The sequence below is a fragment of the Salmo trutta genome, chromosome 10 (genome assembly GCF_901001165.1).
Source record: "Salmo trutta chromosome 10, fSalTru1.1, whole genome shotgun sequence".
In the NCBI taxonomy this organism is placed as follows: Eukaryota; Metazoa; Chordata; class Actinopteri; order Salmoniformes; family Salmonidae; genus Salmo; species Salmo trutta.
The window spans coordinates 30,283,193-30,304,883 of record NC_042966.1 but is presented as its reverse complement, the minus strand read 5'-3'; positions in this window follow the sequence as shown (position 1 = coordinate 30,304,883).

The following is a 21,691-nucleotide window of genomic DNA, read 5'->3' as shown; positions in this document are numbered from 1 at the left end:
TCCACTTCCTCCTCCAAGGATTTGGTGGTGAAGGGATATTAAAACTTCTTACAACGCCGTTCCGCCAGCGGAACCCCTAGCCAACAGCCAATGGAATCGCATGGCGCAAAATACAAAAACAACTAAAATACCACAATTCAATTTTCTCAAACAATCAACTATTTTACACCATTTTAAAGATAAGACTCTCAATCTAACCACATTGTCTGATTTCAAAAAGGCTTTACAGCGAAAGCAAAACATTAGATTATGTTAGGAGAGTACATAGACACAAATAATCACACAGCCATTTTCCAAGCAAGGGTATATGTCACAGAAACCGAAAACACAGCTAAATTATGCACTAACCTTTGACGATCTTCATCAGATGACACGCCTAAGACATTATGTTACACAATACATGTATGTTTTGTTCGATAAAGTTCATATTTATATCCAAAAACAGCATTTTACATTGGCGCTTGATGTTCAGAAAATGTATTTCCCACCAAAAACTTCCGGTGAATTTACAAAAATACTCATCATAAACGTTGACAAAATACATAACAATTATTTTAAGAATTATAGATAGACTACTCCTTCATGCAACCGCTGTGTCCGATTTTAAAATAGCTTTACGGAGAAAGCACATTTTTCAATATACTGAGTACATAGCTCAGCCATCACGGCGAGCTATTTAGACACCCGCCAACTTCGGGGTCACCTAAACTCAGAATTAGTATTAGAAATATTGTATTACCTTTGCTGATCTTCGTCAGAATGTACTCCCAGGACTGCTGCTTCCACAAGAAATTTAGTTTTTGTTCGAAATAATCCATAGTTATGTCCAAATACCTCCGTTTTGTCCTGCGTTCAGGTCACTATCCAAAGGGTAACGCGCGAGCGCAATTCGAGACACAAAAAGTCTAAATGTTCCATTACCGTACTTAGAAGCATGTCAAACGCTGTTTAAAATCAATTTTTATGGTATTTGTAACATAAAATTGCACTAATATTCCAACTGGACAATAATGCATTCATTCATCCTGATTATCTTTAATCCCGACTGTCTTCTATCCTGACTAGGGTTGCACTTTTTGGGGAATATTCAGAGGTGGAAACTTTACGTGGGAATTAATGGGAAAATATGGGAATTAATGAAAATATATGCACATTTAATATTAATACTATTTAAATGTAGATTTTTTTTGCGTTGGATATATTTACCATATCATATGGAGACAGAAACATAAACCTTTTACCTTATTATAAGTAGACATAATTGCAAATTATTAAATCCTTCCAATAGAAAATATATATATATATTTTAGTTACGAACTGAAGTTTAATTAAATAAGTTGATTCTTCACATGGGATGATTTCCTCATCCAGGCCAAGGTGGCGAGACACGGTAGTGATGACGCCATAGGCCTTGTTGATCTCTGCACCAGACAGGATGCTCTTGCCAGCATACTTGGGGTCCAACATGTACACTGTGGCGTGTATGGGCTTCAGGCAGAAGTCTTCACGCTTTTTGATGTATTTCAGAACTGCAGTTTCCTCTGCTTGGAGCAACAGTGAAGTGGGCAGGGCAGTACGGATTTCTTCTCTTACATCTGCAAACAGTCTGAACATCAGACAGGATGGCATTGTCTCCCTCAATCCGTGCAATGGCTACTGCTATAGGTTTCAGGAGTTTCAGGCTGCTTACCACTCTCTCCCAAAATACATCATCCAGGAGGATCCTCTTGATGGGACTGTCCATATCGGCAGATTGTGATATGCCCATTTTCTTGGAGAGACTCCTTCCCCTCCAGGAGACTGTCAGACATGATGACAACACCACCCCAACGGGTGTTGCTGGGCAGCTTCAATGTGGTGCTCTTATTCTTCTCACTTTGCTTGGTGAGGTAGATTGCTGCTAGAACTTGATGACCCTTCACATACCTAACCATTTCCATTGGCTCTCTTGCAGAGTGTATCCATTGTTTTCAGTGCCATGATGTCCTTGAGGAGCAGATTCAATGTATGAGCAGCACAGCCAATGGGTGTGATGTGAGGGTAGGACTCCTCCACTTTAGACCAAGCAGCCTTCATATTCGCAACGTTGTCTGTCACCAGTGCAAATACCTTCTGTAGTCCAAGGTCATTGATGACTGCCTTCAGCTCATCTGTAATGTAGAGACCGGTGTGTCTGTTGTCCCTTGTGTCTGTGCTCTTGTAGAATACTGGTTGAGGGGTGGACATGATGTAGTTAATTATTCCTGGCCCACGAACATTCGACCACCCATCAGAGATGATTGCAATACAGTCTGCTTTCACTATGATTTGCTTGACCTTCACTTGAACTCTGTTGAACTCTGCATCCAGCAAATGAGTAGATAAAGCATGTCTGGTTGGAGGGGTGTATGCTGGGAGAAAAACATTCAGAAATCTCTTCTAATACACATAGCCTGTGAGCATCAGAGGTGAACCAGTTGCATACACAGCTCGAGCAAGACATTCACCAGCATTTCTCTGACTACGTTCCTCCATTGAGTCAAAAAAACTTCTGATTCCAGGAGGACCATGAGCTGTTGCTATCGATAAGGTGTCTGATTCATAATTTTCACCTCTAATAGAAGTAGAGGGACTTTAATCAGAGGTTGCTTGTTGTGAGCGCTGAGGGAACTTTATGCACTTGGCCAGATGATTCTGCATCTTTGTTGCATTCTTCACACATGATATGGCACAGTATTTGCAAATGAACACAGCTTTTCCTTCTAGATTAGCTGCAGTGAAATGTCTCCATACATCAGATGGCATTTTCCTGTAAAGATTAGGAGAAAAAAATGAGTAAAAAAACAATTCCATGTACAGATAAATAGTTAAGCAGTTAGATTAAACAACTCCTTTGTTAAGATAAATGTTTTAAAATGAAACATGTATGGAAACAGGTGAATTAACACTCCTCAGTAAAACCCACATGGTAGCAAACACTAACTAACAGAAATTGTTAACAAGTTGAAATGATTTAAACACACTTTGCTGTAGGCTACTATTTACTAGTTAACAAAAAATCATGTATGTCCTATAAAATATATTCACCCCACCCAGTATAGTAATCAAAATTTACCAGAAAGCATGTAGTCCTTGGCTCAGGCAGTGTTGTAGTTTGGGCTCAATAGCATCTCATTAGTGTGGAAGATCTTGAGAATCATCTGTACATATCAAATCAAATCAAATCAAATTTATTTATATAGCCCTTCGTACATCAGCTGAAATCTCAAAGTGCTGTACAGAAACCCAGCCTAAAACCCCAAACAGCAAGCAATGCATGTGAAAGAAGCACGGTGGCTGGGAAAAACTCCCTAGGAAAAACTCCTGAGAAAGGCCAAAAACCTAGGAAGAAACCTAGAGAGGAACCAGGCTATGAGGGGTGGCCAGTCCTCTTCTGGCTGTGCCGGGTGGATATTATAACAGAACATGGTCAAGATGTTAAAATGTTCGTAAATGACCAGCATGGTCAAATAATAATAATCATAGTAATTGTCGAGGGTGCAACAAGCACGTCCGGTGAACAGGTCAGGGTTCCGTAGCCGCAGGCAGAACAGTTGAAACTGGAGCAGCAGCATGGCCAGGTGGACTGGGGACAGCAAGGAGTCATCATGCCAGGTAGTCCTAGGGCTCAGGTCCTCCGAGAGAAAGAAAGAAACAAAGAGAGAATTAGAGAGAGCATATTTACATTCACACAGGACACCGGATAAGACAAGAGAATACTCCAGATGTAACAGACTGACCCTAGCCCCCCGACACATAAACTACTGCAGCATAAATACTGGAGGCTGAGACAGGAGGGATCAGAAGACACTGTGGCCCCATCCGATGATACCCCCGGACAGGGCCAAACAGGCAGGATATAACCCCACCCACTTTGCCAAAGCACAGCCCCCACACCACTAGAGGGATATCTACAACCACCAACTTACCGTCCGAAGACAAGGCCGAGTATAGCCCACAAAGATGTCCGCCACGGCACAACCCAAGGGGGGGGCGCCAACCCAGACAGGAAGACCACGTCAGTGGCTCAACCTACTCAAGTGACGCACCCCTCCCATGGACGGCATGGAAGAACACCAGTAAGTCAGTGACTCAGCCCCTGTAAAAGGGTTAGAGGCAGAGAATCCCAGTGGGAAGAGGGGAACCGACAAGGCAGAGACAGCAAGGGCGGTTCGTTGCTCCAGCCTTTCCGTTCACCTTCACACTCCTGGGCCAGACTATACTTAATCATAGGACCTACTGAAGAGATAAGTCTTCAGTAAAGACTTAAAGGTTGAGACTGAGTCTGCGTCTCTCACATGGGTAGGCAGACCATTCCATAAAAATGGAGCTCTATAGGAGAAAGCCCTACCTCCAGCCGTTTGCTTAGAAATTCTAGGGACAATTAGGAGGCCTGCGTCTTGTGACCGTAGCGTACGTGTAGGTATGTACGGCAGGACCAAATCGGAAAGATAGGTAGGAGCAAGCCCATGTAATGCTTTGTAGGTTAGCAGTAAAACCTTGAAATCAGCCCTTGCCTTAACAGGAAGCCAGTGTAGGGAAGCTAGCACTGGAGTAATATGATCAAATTTTTTGGTTCTAGTCAGGATTCTAGCAGCCGTATTTAGCACTAACTGAAGTTTGTTTAGTGCTTTATCCGGGTAGCCGGAAAGTAGAGCATTGCAGTAGTCGAGCCTAGAAGTAACAAAAGCATGGATTAATTTTTCTGCGTCATTTTTGGACAGAAAGTTTCTGATTTTTGCAATGTTACGTAGATGGAAAAAAGCTGTCCTTGAAGCAGTCTTGATATGTTCTTCAAAAGAGAGATCAGGGTCCAGAGTAACGCCGAGGTCCTTCACAGTTTTATTTGAGACGACTGTACAACCATCCAGATTAATTGTCAGATTCAACAGAAGATCTCTTTGTTTCTTGGGACCTAGGACAAGCATCTCTGTTTTGTCCGAGTTTAAAAGTAGAAAATTTGCAGCCATCCACTTCCTTATGTCTGAAACACAGGCTTCTAGCGAGAGCAATTTTGGGGCTTCACCATGTTTCATTGAAATGTACAGCTGTGTGTCGTCCGCATAGCAGTGAAATTTAACATTATGTTTTCGAATGACATCCCCAAGAGGTAAAATATATAGTGAAAACAATAGTGGTCCTAGAACGGAACCTTGAGGAACACCGAAATTTACAATTGATTTGTCAGAGGACGAACCATTCACAGAGACAAACTGATATCTTTCCGACAGATAAGATCTAAACCAGGCCAGAACTTGTCCATGTAGACCAATTTGGGTTTCCAATCTCTCCAAAAGAATGTGGTGATCGATGGTATCAAAAGCGGCACTAAGATCTAGGAGCATGAGGACAGATGCAGAGCCTCGGTCTGACGTCATTAAAAGGTCATTTACCACCTTCACAAGTGCAGTCTCAGTGCTATGATGGGGTCTAAAACCAGACTGAAGCGTTTCGTATACATTGTTTGTCTTCAGGAAGGCAGTGAGTTGCTGCGCAACAACTTTTTCTAAAATTTTTGAGAGGAATGGAAGATTCGATATAGGCCGATAGTTTTTTATAATTTCTGGGTCAAGATTCGGCTTTTTCAAGAGAGGCTTTATTACTGCCACTTTTAGTGAGCTTGGTACACATCCGGTGGATAGAGAGCCGTTTATTATGTTCAACATAGGAGGGCCAAGCACAGGAAGCAGCTCTTTCAGTAGTTTAGTTGGAATAGGGTCCAGTATGCAGCTTGAAGGTTTGGAGGCCATGATTATTTTCATCATTGTGTCAAGAGATATAGTACTAAAACACTTTAGTATCTCCCTTGAGCCAAGGTCCTGGCAGAGTTGTGCAGACTCTGGACAATGAAGCCCTGGAGGAATACCCAGATTTAAAGAGGAGTCCGTAATTTGCTTTCTAATGATCATGATCTTTTCCTCAAAAAAGTTCATAAATTTATTACTGCTGAAGTGAAAGCCATCCTCCATTTGCGAATGCTGCTTTTTAGTTAGCTTTGCGACAGTGTCAAAAAGAAATTTCGGATTGTTCTTATTTTCCTCAATTAAGTTGGAAAAATAGGATGATCGTGCAGCAGTGAGGGCTCTTCGATACTGCACGGTACTGTCTTTCCAAGCTAGTCGGAAGACTTCCAGTTTAGTGTGGCGCCATTTCCGTTCCAATTTTCTGGAAGCTTGCTTCAGAGCTCGTGTATTTTCTGTATACCAGGGAGCTAGTTTCTTATGACAGATGTTTTTAATTTTTAGGGGTGCAACTGCATCTAGGGTATTGCGCAAGGTTTAATTGAGTTCCTCGGTTAGGTGGTTAACTGATTCTTGTCCTCTGACGTCCTTGGGTAGGCAGAGGGAGTCTGGAAGGGCATCAAGGAATCTTTGGGTTGTCTGAGAATTTATAGCACGACTTTTAATCTTCCTTGGTTGGGGTCTGAGCAGATTATTTGTTGCAATTGTAAACGCAATAAAATGGTGGTCCGATAATCCAGGATTATGAGGAAAAACATTAAGATCCACAACATTTATTCCATGGGACAAAACATATGATGGAAGACTGCACTGCACATGCAGTACGGGGGGAAAAAAATGTATGAAATGTATGCATTCACTACTGTAAGTCGCTCTGGATAAGAGCGTCTGCTAAATGACTAAAATGTAATGTAATGTAAATGTAATTCAAGGAGAAAAAGAAAAAACAGTGTGCTCGCAGGGACGCGCATATCCAATCCCTTTGTCCTCAGGCAGACCACGCAGTAACTGAGCTCCTATACTCTGCCCAGAGACAGGAGAAGGCTCAATCCACTTTCTGAAGGCTTTAGACAGCCAATGGAAGCCTTAGAAAGTGCAACGTAACAGCACAGATACTTTAGTTTCGAAAGGGACTAGAAAGAAGAACTACAATTCTCAGATCCTACACTTCCTGGTTAACTTTTTCTCAGGTTTTTGCCTGCCATATGAGTTCTGTTATACTCACAGACACCATTCAAACAGTTTTAGAAACGTCAGAGTGTTTTCTATCCAAATCTACTAATAATATGCATATTCTCGTTTCTGGGCAAGAGTAGTAACCAGTTTAAATTGGGTACGTTTTTTCATCCGGCCGTGAAAATACTGCCCCCTATACATATCAGGTTAAGAAACATTGTTTAAACTTTGAATTAAAAAAGGAGAAAAAATATCACTAGTATTGTATTCACTGTAGTGTTTTTTGTGGACTTTACTGTAGTATTTATAGTTTACTATAGTATAAATACTATATAAAAAATAGTAGTATATACTATAGTAAATGCTCTAGTGTTCTGAACAGAGTTTCTCACTTACGGGATGCACAACATTTTCTTGTGGATAATACTGTAGTATTTACTATAGTATTCTACAGTATACTACAAAATTATTTACTAGGTACTACACATGATCGAGGGATACTACAGTGTCATATACAGTAGTATTCTACAGTTTACTGCGGAATTCTATAGTAAGGACTGTAGTATTCTATAGTAAACTGTAGTATTTTTTTATGTGGGTCACTACATGTTAATTGAATGTCTTTTGATGGAGGGATCCATGATGAAAATTGATATGGATTGGCTGATATTACAATTATGTATCAATAGGCTCAGAACTGCAAACACTATCTATCTGTCTGGGCAAGCTAAAGCATCGCTCAAAGTATTTGAAAAATGTGCTCATCTCCTCCCTGAGCCCAGAGTAGAGTTGCTAAGGTCTGGAGCTCGCAGCCAAACCCAGCGGGTGACTGTGACCCTCAGGAGAGGGAGTCAACATGGCAAGAGCACCAAGGGCACCAAACACATTCAGGATGCACGGGTGCCATTTATCATGGCTGACAACCAGTGCCTCTCAGCGCCGTTTGGGTTTATTACCGGCACATTTCTGCCAACATAATGATGTTTTCTTTAGCATTTCCTGGTTCTCCCGAGACCAACCTCGATGAGAGACTGCAACGGCAACATCAAGGTGACAGGGTCGATTTGGGTTTGGTTTTATTTTTGGCAGCCATTTTAGATTAAGTTTAGGTCCCAGTTTCATATGACTTCTAAGTGTTTGGGAAATACGGGAGTAAGACGATGTAAGAAGTAGATTTCAGAAGCAGTGGAAGGGCATTCATGTCACCTTCTGCCACACAATGTTAACTGTCATCATGTGTGTCTATAAAACATACAAGATGTGGGTCATTCCATAAAATGAGTGCCTTTTGCTTACCTTTGATATTTGAAGTAGAAATTATGCATCAATATCAAACTAAAAGCCTGTTATAGTAAAATAATTCCCTTTAATACAGACCACATGGAGAATTCAATAAATCTGATGTTTTATATGAATAAAGACTTGATAAAGTGGCCCATGTTCCTCCGTCAACCCTGTCTCACTTCTAGGAAGATTTTAACCCACTTCATCCCAGTTTCACCATAATTGTAAAGCCCTAGTTATTTTGTTGCTTTGACAAAGTTATTACTGAAGATTATTATTGATCTTTTTGGTCATTTTCTGGTGTTTTGTGGTGGAACACTGAGCGGGTCAAGCATAACACGTCAACGCTGTTAAAAATAGATAGACAGGTTAGAATATTTTTAACAATTCGTTTTTTTTTTCGGGGGTGAAGCTTGCATTAAAATTGCCACTCCCTGTTGCACGCAACAAGCTTCCATTCCCCCGGTCACAAGGGGATTGATGGGTGATTTAAGAAGAAATTGTCAACCCTGTTACTTCATCTGGAACTTAATACGCACTTACTATAGTCTTTTTTTTCTCTTGAGATGGGAACACTAGTTTTTTATTAAGTTGAATGTTATTGTATGCCATTTAGAAGACGCTTGGAAAAGCATGCATACTGTATGTAGCAAGTTAATCTTGTTTCCCTAATGACATACATGGGTCGTTCCACCAATGCGGTGCCTTTGGAAAAGTGTTGATAATGTTTGACTTCACCAAATGTGTTGTATTCTATCATAAAGAGCACATACAATATTAATAATATGTCTAGACCTGTGTCTGTGTATTATCTAGTAGTCTCAGTCTGATTATCAGTTCAAGAACATTCAACATTTTCATTATCCTCAGCTAGATGATGCTGGTTATGAGGTTATGATCATAATGATGATGACGATAACCATTGATAGATTTTTGCCAGAGGGTAGTATCACTGTTTACCACATTAAATATGCCCATTTTGCTTAATGTAATTCACTCTCTGCCTTCAGGACCCACATCAGAAATGCTAAAATCTATATTTAATATCTAACAGATCAATGTTTTCTGCTTTTTTTATTCCACATCAGGGTGGAATACATCAGGGTATTATTGTGAATATACAGTATCTTTCTGTGAATCTCTGACTGTTTTAGAAATTAATTAGAAATTATTTTCCCAATTGAGTGAATGGAGGCCAGATGCATGGAGAGATTGCTACCCTGTTCTAACCCTGCAGGTGGTGACCGGGTTAGAGACTGAGAACCAGACCATACACTTTGTATCCAGTCCTCCTTCACAGTTTTAAATACTTCCACAATGTGGAAATAAAATGGAAGGAATACAAAAATGGCGTTAGCTGTCATGCCCTGACCTGAGAGAGATGTTTTGTTTCTCTATTTTGGTTAGGTCAGGGTTCGATTTGGGTGGGCATTCGAGATTTGTAGTTCTTTTGTTGTTAGGTTCTAGTTTTGTATTTCTATGTTGGTTTGTTTGGGATGATCTCCAATTAGAGGCAGCTGGTCCTCGTTGTCTCTAATTGGAGATCATACTAAAGTAGGGTTTTTTCCACCTGGGTTTGTGGGAGATTATCTTTGAGTCAGTGTATGTTTCACCTCTGCATCACGGTATGTTTTTTGTTATTCAAGTTTATTTATATGTATTGCATAGTTTCACAGTGTAAATAAAATGTGGAACGACACACACGCTGCACTTTGGTCCGCTCCTCCTTACGACAACCGTGACATTAGCTCAATCTATTGAAATAAATGATTGAATACTGTCTATGGGAAATATATATATTATGAATAAAGTTGATGTAAAATTAGTTGCAAATGGCTTATCTAAACTCAGGATTGCATGGGAAAGAGGATAACCCATATTTGGTGACTGTCCTCGTCGTAACATGTCCCCTAGCCTCAGCCCTATTTTCCCTCAACAGTTTGGGATTTGGTGACGCTTTATTTAGCAGCACCCAGGTCGCCCACCTTCCTGAATGTGGTCTGGGGCCGCTAGGCAACTGGGGAAACCATATCATTTTTCAGGACAAGGTTATATTCATAATGTATCTTGTATCTGGGAAACATGGCAGACCACTGCTTCGTTGCTCACTGCTTGCTGCTTTATTTAATTCATTATTTATTTTGAGTTAGATATGCAAGGCCACATTTCTGATGTGTGTGTGGACTGACTGGTGGCTCAGCCCTCCCTCATAAGTAATCAGACAGCAACAGGCAAGGATGCCCTCTCAACCTCTCACTGATTCACTCCAATTTACAATTGGCTCATTCATCCCCCTCCTCTCCCCTGTAACTATTCCCCAAGTCGTTGCTGTAAATGAGAACGTGTTCTCAGTCAACTTACTTGGTAAAATAATGGATAAATAAATTCAGGTAGGAATTTTTAAAGCATTTGATAAGGGCAATTCCATTGTAACAGAATGATGCTGAGACTCCAAGTTTTCACTTTAAATTTAAGTCAAACAAAAATCAATGATTGCAAAGTTAAACAAACCATAAAACTGTATGCACAATGACTACTGTTCACTGAAAATGTTACAAAAACACATTTACATGAAGAACAGTGCAGATGCAAAAGTGTTGTGTTGTTTGTGCCGTCATTCTATTACCAAACTTTGCATCTGCACTGTTCAAGTAAATGTGTTTTTGTAACATTTTCAGTGAACAGTCATTGTGCATACAGTTGTATGGTTTAACTTTGCAATCACTGGTTTGTATTTGACATACATTTTCAGCATCACTCTGTTAGCATGGAATTGCCCAAATCAAATACTGCATCACTCTGTTACACTGAAAAAAATAAAGGTTCTTAAATGGTTCTTCCTCAGCGCTTAAGGTTCCTTGGAGAACTCTTGCCTGACAAATATCCTTGAGTTAAGTGTGGGGTTCTTGACTTGGCATCTACGGTTCTTCAGACTTGAAAACGGTTCTTGAAATGTATGGAAGTCGGCAGATGTGTCCCTTTTCATAGCACACAGCAAATTGTTAACTAGAGTTGATTTTTCAGTGTAACATTTCAAGTGTTGATTCAAGAGTTGAATTAACACTAAAGAGGTCAATTAACACTGTAAAATAACCTTGGTGTTGGTGCTAAAAGTGTAAAGTGCATTTAGGAAAAGTTATGGGAATAGAATAGCAAGGTAGGAGCTGGAGATGGTCCATTGAGAAATGCAATGGATGATGAAACATTGGTTCACTTAACTGGGGACAACAGAGTGTGGGACCTTCTGTATTTACCATCTATCAGAGTAGACTAATATATTGAATTAAAACAATTGAAAACTCTGGTGATGATGGGTGACAGAATGGTTTTCACAGTTTCTGCTTTGCCATTAGACAGAACAGCTACCTGAACTGATGTTAGATCTAGGAATGCTGCGTCTGACTCAGTGGTTGAAGGGCTGGAGGGTCATGCGGCTGGGACCAACAGGGACAAGAGTATCTCCTTATCTAATAATAAAACCTGTGCTCTTCCTGTCTCACAAACACACACACACACACAGTCAGTCTTACTCCATATCTAATAATAATACTGCCTTCCCCTGCCTGTGACTCAGTCTGAGAGCTGTGATCAGCACTATCTCCTTAGAACAGAGATGATAACACTACTTTCAGAGATGTACGATCTCAGACGAGAGAGCGGGAGGGAGAGATGAGGGAGAGATGGGGGAAAGAGAGGGAGTTGGGGATGGAGTGAGAGATGGGGAGGAGAGAGCGGGTGAGGGGAGATAGAGAGGAGAGAAAGAGAGGACGAGGAGGACGTCGAGAGAGACTAACCAGTACGTGAAGTCCTTTCTCTCAATTTAATTTTGAAGCACCTACGGTGAGGTGAGGGTGTGTTTGTGTTTGTTGTCTCAATAAGACAAAGGGGGTTTGCTTTGACCCCACCATCAGCAGATGACAACCGTGAAGGCTACCTCAGTGAGGTATCACAACAAACACATTTTTTATTCATGATTCACCTTTGTGTCTTACATCAAACTTGACTCGATGTGGTTGTTACTTGGGCTGACTGTTGAGCTAGTCAGGGAACTGGATCACAATGACATATTCTGTGACTGTGTTCTTCATGAAAGTCCCCTTTGAGACTGACATTTTATTCAGCCACAGCCAGTGTCAACCACAAAGGACTCACCTGCCGTTTGGACGATGTGCCAGCCATTGTTTTCCAACCTTTATTTTATTTATGTATTACAATTTTTTTTTTAAACATTTTATTAAACATCATTGATCCTAAAAGCTACTGATCCATCTCCTCCTACTCCACTTCCACCTCCTTTTCTTTTTCCTCCTCCTTATCATCTTCCTCCCCCTCCAACAGTCTGCCACCATCATGTTATCTCCACCTTCAACTTTTTGAGCCTGCAGTCCTCCTCCTCCCTCCCTCCCCAACCTTTCCCCAGTGCTAGCTGTGGTGGCAGGCTGGGTGGCTGGGTGGGAGGCAAGGCTGTACCTTTTGTTGTCAGAGTTTTATCCCTGTCAAGGTCGTCTGCCACGTGACTGGAGTAGTGACAAGAGAGCTCGCTGTGGCAAGTGATTATAGAGCAGTGTGTGTGTGTGTGTGCGTGCGTGTGTGGGCCTGTGCTTGTGAGTGTGTGTTTGTGGGTGCTTGTGGGTGCATGCGCACCTGCGCGAGGCCTCTGTAACATGAAATACTAGCAGAGATGCTGATAACTCAGGAAATTAAGATCTCTCTTCTTTTTTCCCTCTGTTTATTTTGTTTATTTTCTTTTTATCATGGGTAGAAAAACCAGACTGTGCCTGCTGGTAGAAGGGCAGTTATAGTTATAACTCATAGGCCCAATATGTAGCTTTATAGTGAACATTTTACAGGAGAGTATTCTTGCTTGGGTGTGTTAAATAATGTATAAAAGTGTTATAGTACAGCCTGCATTGAATTAGCTAACCACACATTGACATGCAGCAATTTGGGTTGAGACGAGGTGTGGACATGAAGCTAGTGTTTGGGTTAGAGTTGAGGCTATGGTCAGGGTTTAGCCAGCATGTGGACATGAAGCTAGGATTTGGGTTAGAGTTGAGGCTATGGTCAGGGTTGAGCCAGCATATGGACATGAAGCTAGAGTTTGGGTTAGAGTTGAGGCTATGGTCAGGGTTGAGCCAGCATATGGACATGAAGCCAGGGTTTGGGTTAGAGTTGAGGCTATGGTCAGGGTTGAGCCAGCATGTGGACATGAAGCCAGGGTTTGGGTTAGAGTTGAGGCTATGGTCAGGGTTGAGCCAGCATGTGGACATGAAGCCAGGGTTTGGGTTAGGGTTAGGGATAGGCAAAGATCATAAGGATCCAGCTCTTGTATTGTGGACTGTGTAGTCTGGTTTTAACACCCTTGGGAAGACAAAGACCTGAAGATACCCACGTATCTCTGTGACAACCAAACCAGCCTCACTCTCACATGTCTGTTTGTACACAAGTATTCGAACAATGGTTTGTATCTTTTCAGCGAAAGAATGTGACTCACCCATACCAAGGGGAAGGAGAATCTGCCATAGGCTGTGAAGCTCTAAAGCTGTATTTTACATAACCACACACACACACACACACACACACACACACACACACACACACACACACACACACACACACACACACACACACACACACACACACCCACACACACGCGCACACACACACACACACACACACACACGTCTCCAGTGTGACTCACCCATTCCAAGGGGAGAGGAGAAGGTGCTGAAGGCTGTAATGCTGTGATCCTGCATTTGACATGAAACAAGCCTCTGCTGAACATGCTGTGACACACACAAACACACACACTTCCGTCTCCTGTGCCCTGTTGTGAGTAACCAGATGCATCCATCCCTCTGCTGAGTGACTAACACTACAGTGGCAGCAACTGCCACACACACACACACACACACACACACACATACACACATGCATGTACATAGACACATACATACACACATGCCAAACGTTAAGAAGGCTGAGAGAGGGAAGGAAGGAAGGAAGAAAAAAGCCCTCATTCAAATTGAAAACCTTTACCCTGCAAACAGCTAGCTTAGGCCCACCAGAGAGAATAACACAATCACACTGTCATTACATTCGAAAGTCTCTGCCCTCTGCATATACAGTACCAGTCAAAGGTTTGGACACACCTACTCATTCAGGGGTTTTTCTTTATTTTGATTATTTTCTACATTGTAGAATAATAGTGAAGACCTCAACACGATAAAATAGCACATATGGAATCATGTAGTAACCAAAAAAGTGTTGAACAAATCAAAATATACTTATATTTGAGGTTCTTCAAAGTAGCCACCCTTTGCCTTGAGGACATATTTGCACACTCTTGCACTCCAGGTGACACTAGTTGAGAGAATGGCAAGAGTGTGCAAAGCTGTCATTAAGGCAAAGGGTGGCTACTTGGAAGAATCTCAAATATAAAATATATTTTGATTGGTTCAACAATTTTTTGGTTACTACATGATTCCATATGTGCTATTTTATAATTTTGATTTCTTCACTATTATTCTACAATGTAGAAAATAGCCAAAATAAAGAAAAACCCTTGAATGAGTAAGTGTGTTCAAACTTTTGACTGGTACTGTATATTACTGTCAAAACACCTCTTCTCTTCTCTACCCTCCGCTGTGTTTACAATAATGACACTGTCCAAATCATCATGAAGAGTGAGTGAAAAAGTGGTCACACTTTATTTGGATAGTCCGGATGCTCTACAGATGGTCATACTATTAACAAACAATCTGTTGATAAGCAACTGCTTGCTACAGTTACAGTTAAGGCTAGGTTTAGAATAAGGGTTAGGGTAAGAGTTAGAACTAGGGTTAGGGTTAGTAGATTGTTAGTTGAAATGATACTGGTAGGATGTAAATAGTCTGTAGAGCATCTACAGATAGACTACTCAAATAAAGTGTTCCCTAAAACTGGAAAATGTAAAACCTTCTGTTCATTGTCCGCTGAGTATTGTGAATGGATAGTAATGACTACAGTATATTAAGGATCCCCAATGAGAAGGAATGGTTATATAAGGAAAAATAACCTGACACTAAAAAGGATTCCTCTCATGTTTTAATCTGTAAGACATCTAGGGCTGAGGTTTGTGTGTGTGTGTGTGTGTGTGAATAATCCAAATGAATGCTCAGACCTCCAACTGAGGGACCTCTACATCTTTGTTTGGCTTATCTGAGACCAATAATGTGGTGGAATAAAATAAGCGATATTCAATATAGCTAAGGCAAAATAAACCAGGTTCAAGGTCTTGTGGAATGCTGTATGCCATTTTTATATGGCATTTTCTATACCAATGTCAACCAACCTGGAGATGGCCAACATGATTGATGGCTTTGAAATACAAATGTTCTGTTAAACCTTGGGTTCCTCTTCTCAGAATGTGTGTGTGTGTGTGTGTGTGTGTGTGTGCGTGCGTGTGCGCGCGTGTGTGTGTACTGTACATATGGTGAAAGTAAATAACAAATAAACAAGCGAGCAGTGAATCAGAATATGACAACGTGGGTGGATGCTGCTGGATGGTATTTCACTAATCCTATTTATGTATGACTCTGCTTGGCATGTAGCTTCTGCGTACAATTTGGTTACATTCCAGTTTCAATTAAACGTCTGCAAGTGAGTCGCCGTCTGGCAAACTCTTATGGAGTAAACATTTAAAGCCATACGGGAAAGAAAGTTGGGTCGGAATCATCAGTATTTAGAGCGGTATACTGGTGCATTGAGTTTGGATGTACGCATGTACAGTTGAATATTACAACATGCAAATGTACTGGCGAAGCTAATAACAGTACGCTATTTATCAGGTATCTGGCTTATTAAAAACAAAAACAAGGTTTTAAGTGAGTGGTAGGCATTGGTCTGAAAACAAAAACGAAAGAATATTCACGAGCATCACAATGCCTATTCCACCCATGCTCTACCAAGCACACAGTTTTGACATACTACAATAGCTATGTTGGTATTGTACTTCGAACTACACTACATGATAAAAAATAAGTGAACACCTGCTCATCGAACATCTCATTCCAAAATGATGGTTATTAATGTGGAGTTGGTCCACCCTGCTGCTATAACAGCCTCCACTCTTCTTGGAAGGCTTTCCACTAGATGTCGGAACATTGCTGCGGGGACTTGCTTCCATTCATCCACAACAGCATTAGTGAGGTCGGGCACTGATGTTGGGCGATTAGGCCTGGTTCGCAGTTGGCGTTCCAATTCATCCCAAAAGTGTTCGATGGGTTGAGATCAGGGCTCTGTGCAGGCCAGTTAAGTTCTTCCACACTGATCTCAATAAACCATTTCTGTATGGACCTCACTTTGTGCATGGGGGCATTGTCAAGCTGAAACAGGAAAAGAGCATTCCCCAAACTGTTGCCACAACGTTGGAAGCACAGAATCATGTAGAATGTCATTGTATCCTATAGCGTTAAGATTTCCCTTCATTGGAACAAAGGGGCTTAGCCCAAACCATGAAAAACAGCCCCAGACCATTATTCCTCCTCCAACAATCTATACAGTTGGCACTATGCATTGGACAGGTAGCGTTCTCCTGGCACTCGCCAAACCCAGATTCGTCCATTGGACTGCCAGATGGTGAAGCGTAATTCATCACTCCAGAGAACGTGTTTCCACTTGAGGCGAGCTTTACACCACTCCAGCCAACACTTGGTATTGCGCATGGTGATCTTAGGCTTGTGTGTGGCTGCTCGGCCATGCAAACTCATTTCATGAAGCTCCCGACGTTGCTTTGGAACTCGGTAGTGACTGTTGCAACCGAGGACAGATGATTTTTACACGCTTTGCACTTCAGCACTCAGAGGTCCCGTTCCATTTCGCGGCAAGACGTTGTGGCTCCTAGACGTTTCCACTTCACAATAACAGCACTTACAGTTTCCCGGGGCAGCTCTAGCAGGGCAGAAATTTTCTGAAAAGACTTGTTGGAAAGGTGGCATCCTATGACGGTGACACGTTGAATGTCACTGAGCTCTTCAGTATGGCCATTCTACTGCCAGTGTTTGTCTATGGAAAAAAAGCATGTTATAATAACTTGAAAGTTCTTATATTTAACCAAGGCCTAGTAAGACGGAAAAATAGAGCTTGGCATAATTACCTTTTATGTCACTATGTGTCATGAATACTGCTTCCTGAGTCTGTTTTCTGCCTGAGTTGCCTGTTTTCTGTCTTGGAGTCTGTTTCCTGAGGTTCCTTAACGCACCCTGTTTGGTTGCCGGGCGACGAAGCTAGGCGGGAGATCTCTCGATCACCCGCACCTGCATCTCATCAGCTATCTGCACACCTGGTCCTGATCATCACCTCTCCACTTCATAAGCTCTGACCTGACATCCATTCCCTGCTGGATCGTTAGCAATGAACAGTATGTTGTGTCAGCGTATTAGCCTCAAGTTTACTAGAGTTAGTTTTGTTGTTCTGTACTTTTTGCTTGCCGTGTACTCACCTCCGTTTACTCTGTCTACAGTCATTTTCCCAGAACATTCACCCCACCCCTGCTTGGTCGTCGGTGGCTTCTGTGACATCATTGGATCTGCCTATTCACTCTCACCAACTCACCTCCGCTGCCCGCTCCATCTCCTGGATTATTCTGCTTTCACATTTGAGTCTGTAAATAAATACTCACCTTCGTTCAACTCACCTTGTCCTGGTCTGCTTCTGGGTTCTGCTTTAGAGAATCGTGACACTATGTTTACGTTTGGAGGAGTAGGAAGACTTCGGAAACAGGTCTGAAGAACACCTTAGATGTGCCCTGTTTCATGACTTTCTCTTCCACTTTCCTAATTTTGTTGTCACCTCTTGGTACAGTTTTGATGAGTCCAACAGGCCATTCGTTTTGGTGGACTTGCGTGTCTTTTAGTAAAACGATATCTCCAACTTGCAGGTTAGGTTTGTCAACTTGCCATTTTCTGCGTGTCAACAGGTATTCTTGTCTCCATCTTTTCCAGAATGTGTCAGTGAGGATCTGAACTTGTTTACATTGCTTGCTGTAGAGATCTTTGAGGTTGAAGTCTCCTGGGGTTGCTGTTGTAGTTTCAATCTTTTGTGTCAGAAGCATTGCAGGTGTAAGAACTGCTGGCATCTCCGGATCTATGGGACTATGGGTTGAGCATTAATGATGACCATGACTTCAGCCATGAGTGTGGTGAGGACTTCATGTGTTCGACGAGTAGAACTAACTTCCAGAAACATGGCATATAGAATGCAATGAGCGATTCCAATCATCCTCTCCCAAGCTCCTCCCATATGTGATGCATGAGGGGGATTGAAAGTCCACGTGCATCCTTGGTCTTGAAGGCAAGTACTCATCTCAGCGTCATCTGTTCTGATCTTCAGATCTTTGCAGGCTCTGATGAAGTTTGTGCCATTATCTGAGCGTAGTTGCTTTGCAGGTCCTCCGATAGAGAAGAATCGTCTGAAAGCATTGATGAAGCTTGGGGTAGACATTGTCATGACGTTGGCCTGTGGGTAAGGTTTATGACCCCCCAAAAATACCTTTCTCCCTTCCCTCTCTCTCTGACTCTACTGAAGGACTCTTGAATAGCCTGTGTTAATCAGAGAGTCTGGGAACATGAAACAAGTGGGGGGAAAGGACACATATTTCGGTAATAGAACCAGTTGAAAATATGCGGTGGCACTTAATGAATGTCAGTTCGGTTGTCATCTGAGACAATATGACTGATGACAGGACAACATAAACTGTATCTGGGAAAGTCTACACATTCTAGTTATCAGATTCACATGGAATTGTTGTGCAAATTAAATGTTTGAATATGAAACTATTTGTGATAAGATTAAATGTAATTTTAGCTTCCAAATGAGAGAATTGTGTTTTCATAAGGTTAGAGCCCTGCTCAATCAGTGGCCCGCCCCTGTGAAGAGACATGGCTTATAAACTATGAAACACACCCTTCTCTCCCTCCACTATATAAGCCCTTGACGAAAATGTAACCTTCTGTACCGAGGATGATAGGACGACGGTCCATACGTTCAAAAGGACTAACATGTCAACTACAGAACTAAGCCAACCTCAGCGTGAGCTTTGGTTGTGAATGGTATGAACTTTGAACTCTTATTCATTGAAGACGTGAGATATCCTAGCCATTGAGTTAGCAACAGCAGCTGTAATCGTGGGCTAGGAAAGGACAGACGACGTATCCAGTCTAACACACAACGAAGATACTACAACGTATCCAATTTACCACCAGAGACATTCTTCCGAGGACAGCAAGATCTCTGTTGGGCAACACGACCAGCATCTATGACAAACCTACCGAAGCGCAGCTCAGAGTAAATATTTATTCCATTTCCCTTTTCCAAAAGGGTGGTAATTTAGAATGCATAAGATACTGTATTTACGATAGCACAGCTTCTCCCTTTGTTCCTCAGTCTTCCCGCTCTTTCATTCAAGCCCAACCCCCTTTCTTTGTGTAACAAGCCGTCATACAGGTTCCGTCCACCAGGGATGTTTTCTGTATGACATAATTTGCATTCTGTGTATATGTAATTCTGTGTGATTAGTTAGGTATTTAGTAAATGAATAATTAAACCCAATTTTGTATTGCTGATTCATCTTGTTACCCAGGGTTCGTGAAGATAACCAAGAATTTACAACTTTCAGATGAGACTGAAATAAGGTGACGATTAATATTGACTGCTATTAATGTAAAATATTACTAGGTCTTTAAGAGTTTATTCGGAAGATAACAGCTCTATAAACACTCTTTCGTAGCGCCCCGACTTTCTAGTTAATTACATTTACATGATTAGCTCAATCAGGTATTATTAATTACAGAGAAAGGATTTTATAGAATAGCATGTCATATCACTTAATCCGGCATAGCCAAAGACACGACAACATAGACTCTATCACGTCAATTTGTACCGCTCTTGTACTCCTGCAGGAGAACAGGTCAGCCCAGGGTTTACTTTCAGCGCTGACTCGTCTGTTCGGACGAGAGGTGAGGTCCCAGGGTCCAAAGATGTTCAGTCCAACATGAGTGAACGGAGGATCAGAGGCAAGTCTGTCTGCAGGTAAGTCTGACATCTTTTGCTCTTCTAGTTTTCCTCTAAGTTTTCTTCAGATCGCACACTTATGGATTATGCTGGAGACCAGTCTTTTACTTCCAATGATCAACAATCCAGCTGACTGGACTGCACTTTCAGACTGCGTGAATCAGGGCTTCATGGTCGAATTGCTGCAAAGAAACCACTACTAAAGTACACCAATAAGAAGAAGAGACTTGCTTGGGCCAAGAAACAAATGGACATTAGAACGGTGGAAATCTGCCCTTTGGTCTGATGAGGTCCAAAAGGATTCAACCCCCAAGCCATAAGACTCCTGAACAGCTAATCAAAGGGCTACCCAGACCCCTCTTTTACGCTGCTGCTACTCTCTGTTTATAATCTATGTATAGTCTCTTTAACTCTACCTACATCAAATCAAATTTATTTATATAGCCCTTCGTATATCAGCTGAAATCTCAAAGTGCTGTACAGAAACCCAGCCTAAAACCCCAAACAGCAAGCAATGCATGTGAAAGAAGCACGGTGGCTAGGAAAAACTCCCTAGGAAAAACTCCATAGAAAGACCAAAAACCTAGGAAGAAACCTAGAGAGGAACCAGGCTATGAGGGGTGGCCAGTCCTCTTCTGGCTGTGCCGGGTGGATATTATAACCGAACATGGTCAAGATGTTAAAATGTTCATAAATGACCAGCATGGTCAAATAATAATAATCATAGTAGTTGTCGAGGGTGCAACAAGCACGTCCGGTGAAAAGGTCAGGCTTCCGTAGCCGCAGGCAGAACAGTGGCAACTGGAGCAGCAGCATGGACAGGTGGACTGGGGACAGCAAGGAGTCATAATGCCAGGTAGTCCCGAGGCATGGTCCTAGGGCTCAGGTCCTCCGAGAGAAAGAAAGAGAGAAAGAGAGAATTAGAGAGAGCATATTTAAATTCACACAGGACACCGGATAAGACAAGAGAATACTCCAGATGTAACAGACTGACCCTAGCCCCCCGACACATAAACTACTGCAGCATAAATACTGGAGGCTGAGACAGGAGGGATCAGAAGACACTGTGGCCCCATCCGATGATACCCCCGGACAGGGCCAAACAGGCAGGATATAACCCCACCCACTTTGCCAAAGCACAGCCCCCACACCACTAGAGGGATGTCTACAACCACCAACTTACCGTCCGAAGACAAGGCCGAGTATAGCCCACAAAGATCTCCGCCATGGCACAACCCAAGGGGGGGCGCCAACCCAGACAGGAAGACCACGTCAGTGACTCAACCCACTCAAGTGACGCACCCCTCCCATGGACGGCATGGAAGAACACCAGTAAGTCAGTGACTCAGCCCCTGTAATAGGGTTAGAGGCAGAGAATCCCAGTGGAAAGAGGGGAACCGGCAAGGCAGAGACAGCAAGGG